This window comes from Dipodomys merriami, unplaced genomic scaffold, assembly GCF_024711535.1.
Source record: "Dipodomys merriami isolate MVZ:Mamm:240054 unplaced genomic scaffold, mDipMer1.0.p SCAF_10, whole genome shotgun sequence".
NCBI lineage: Eukaryota > Metazoa > Chordata > Mammalia > Rodentia > Heteromyidae > Dipodomys > Dipodomys merriami.
In genome coordinates, this window is record NW_027202271.1 from 11,775,130 (window position 1) to 11,778,872 (window position 3,743).

Consider the following 3,743-nt stretch of genomic DNA (forward strand, 5'->3'; position numbering starts at 1 on the left):
TCTCTCCAATGAAGTCAGATTTATCTGCCTGGGCTAGCTTCAACCTGTGATCCTCAGATTTCAGCCTCCTGAGTAGCTAGGATTATAGGCATGAGCCACCAGCACCTGGATGATGGTTTATTTCTTGCAAAGTGGGAAAATAATGAAAAGTTCTGTGTGGATAAATGGCAGGAGTCAGGGAAACACAGGAGAGACTATACACCAATGACAGAAAGAAAAGGTCATCAGAAATCATGAAAGAGCTGGCAGGACAATGGAAAAGCCTTGGAGAAACAGAAATGCTATGCAGGGAAAAGTAGGAAACAGCCTGGCTCTAATGCTGGCCTCCTGAGGGGAAAGAGAAGCCAGATCCAAAACCACAACCTAAGCTAGATCTGGCCTTGATGACAACTGACTCACAATCCTAGCCACAGGAGAAATCCATATCTCGCATCAGCCTTCAGTCTAATGCAGGTATTAGGTGTGATAGTGACTCTTACTGTGTTAGGAGGCCAGCACTGGAGAAGAAATCCATTTTGTCACTGCTTGCATTGTGGAGAGCTATAGCCAGGTGCCATCTTTCAGGCAGTCTGAGACTGAATGAAAAAAGAAAGGGAAGACTGCAAGCCAATGGGCCGAGAGAGGCTCTCCCCAGGGTCTGTCTGAGTGGGATACAGTCACAAGAAGAGGTGATGTGTAGGAGGGTTGGGCATGGAGCTGCTGAGAATTCAGAGCCACTCAGGTTGTAAAGAGTGTGGTGTTTGGTGGATTCACCTTTTGGGGTAAGCAGCAAATCCTATTTCCTGCTTATCACCACAAGGTCTGAGAGCCCCAGGCCCAAGCCAGGCCAGTGGGTTTCTCAGCATCTAGAACTACTTTCCTGCAAAGTGTGGTTTGCTTCCAAGCAAGGCTTGGAGCTCTGAGCCCAAGTGTAACATAGCAGATCACTTTTCATTCCCCAGCCTCTTCCTTCTCATTGTGTGATTTACTGTTGGGCAGAATCTGAAAGCTCTGGGACTGACAGGAAGAATAGCAAGGTCCCTAGATTCCCCCGACTGATCTCAGTTCTTTGTTTACTTCGCCATTCTCCTGTACACTCAGGAGACACTGAGGCTGAGATGTTCACTACTCTTGTACCAAACCAATTGGGAGGGGTGGAGGCAGTGGGAAGTTGCCTGGCTCACAGTCTCTAAAGCTCATTGACAGTCTTCAAAGCTCATTGGGCCCTGCAGCAGCTCCAAGCAGACAAAGAAGGTAAGCTTCTAAAACGACCATGACACTTAGATGGGGCCAGCCCTCAGCCTGTGTGTGGCACTAGTCTAAACAAGGCTGTTGATGCTACTGTGGTGGTTTGTTTTCTCCTCTCTGCGTGTTATTATGTATTGAGCCTTCAAGAAAAGGCTTGCCCGTTAAGAGCTGTGCCAAACAAAATTGGAAGAGATAGCCATCCCAGCTGATGCATAAATCATATGCATGGGAAATATGAAAAGGTAAGGCAACGTAATTCCTGCCAAGCCCCTAGATCCTCAATAGTCAAGTCTAAAGCTATTCAGGTGGTTGAAATGACATGTTAAGAAATCTAGTATTGAAAACAATCAATGAAAGATACATTATAGTCATAAGTGGACACATTGAAAAACTTATACAACTCCTTACAGATACTTAAAAAAAACTCTAAAACTGCACAATAAAATAAGATGATCAATGACTTCAGTCCTCAAATAGAATTCGAATGTACAGAAGATCTGGATGAGAAAATCGATATCAATGAGAAATTTAGTAGAGAAATTGAGATGGGGGAAGGAAATGTTGGTGATGGGAAACTTAACAAAATAACATAAAATTAAATTTCACACACACACACACACACACACACACACACACACACACACACACACACACACACGAAGCTGAGTGCTGGTGACTCACACCTGTAATCTTAGCTCTCCAGGAGTCTGAAATCTTAGTCGTGGTTTGAAGCCAGCCCAGGCAGAAAAGTCCATGAGACTCTTATCTCCAGTAAACTATTCAGAAAAAGCAACTCAAGTGGCAGAGTGCTAGCCTTGAGCACAAAAAAGCTCAAGGACAGCACCCAGGCCCTGGGTTCAAGCCCCAGGATCAGCAACAAACAACAAAAAATAAAAACAGAGAATAACATAAAGAAAAAAATCACAACCACAACTTTTTTGTGTGTATCAGTCATAGGGCTGTCCCTGAGCTCTTTTGCTCAAGACTAGTGCTCTACTACTTTGAGCCACAGTGTCACTTCTGGATTTTGAGTGATTAATTGGAAATAAGAGTCTCATGGGGACTTTTCTGCCAGGCTGGCTTTGAACTGCTGTCCTTAGATCTCAGCCTCTTGAGAGGCACCTAGCACAACCACAACTTTTGTTGTTGTTGTTGTTGTTGGTCATGGGGGCTGAACTCTGGGCCTGAGCACTGTCCCTCAGCTCTTCAGCTCAAAGCTAGCATTTTACCACTTGAGCCACAGTGCCGTTCCAGCTTTTTTTCTGCTTATGTGGTGCTGAGGAATCGAACCCAGGCCCTCGTGCATGCAAGGCAAGCAGTCTACCACCGAGCCACCTTCCCAACCCCCACAACCATAACTTTTAAGAATTCTAGGAGATGGTCAAGAGCCCAAATCATAGAATGACCCAAGAATATGGAGGAACTGAGTATGAATTAAAGTCATAGACAATCTATTCAATGAAATGACAGCAAACCTCCTCCAATTTAGAGAAATAAATGAACACTCAAGTAAGGGAGATGTTTAGCATCTCAAATAGACATCACCCAGAAAAGAATTCCTCCCTGTCATATTGTAGTTAAAATACCACGACTACAAATCAAAGGAAGAATATGGAAAGCTACCAGAGGGAGCCAAAATACACCAACTCATTAGAATTACATCAGAACTCTCAGCAGAAACCCTAAAAGCCAGAAAAGCATGAAGTAATATATTTCAAGCTCCGAAGGTAAATAACTGCCAGCCAAGGTTACTAGTTCTAACATAGTTACACTTAAAAAAAAATCAATGGAGAAATAAGCACCAATTAAATCAATCCATGCCCTTTAAGCTAGCACTGCGAAAGATCCATTAGCTTACTCCAACAGCCTCAGAACTCACATTCCATTCAGCAGAATGTGACTTTCTCCAAAATACATCTCACAGTAAGCCTTGAAGTAAGCCTTAACAAATACAAGAAAACTGAAACGTGTGTGTGTGTGTGTGTGTGCGTGTGTGTGTGTGTGTGTGTGTGTGTATTTTATAAGTTCATCATGGAATAAAATTCAACCTAAAAATATGTATGAGGTGTTTTCCATTTTTACTGACTCCTTGCTTCCATATATTTTCCCACCGACTGCCAGCCTGGTGGCATCTGAGCAGACCTGGCCCCCTCCTCCAAGCCTCCACCATCAGGCTAACCTACTGCTCCCAAACCTCTCTCCCTTCTCCACCTCAGCACAGCAACAGTAAAAAAAAAAGTTTAAAAAATTACAAGACACAACATTGCCTGCTGAGTGTCTATGGTTTATGCCTGTAATCCTAGCCAGTAAGGAGACTGAGAAGATCTGAGGCTTTATGATTCAAAGCCAGGCCAAGCAGGAACAGCCATGACATTTATCTCCAATTAACCAGTAAAAAGTTGCAAGTGGAGCTGTAGCTCAAGTGGCAGAGCACTAGCCTTGGAGTATAAATGCTAAGGGATAGTGCCCAGGCCTTGGGTTCAAGCTCCAGTACCAGTACCTGCACACAATACACA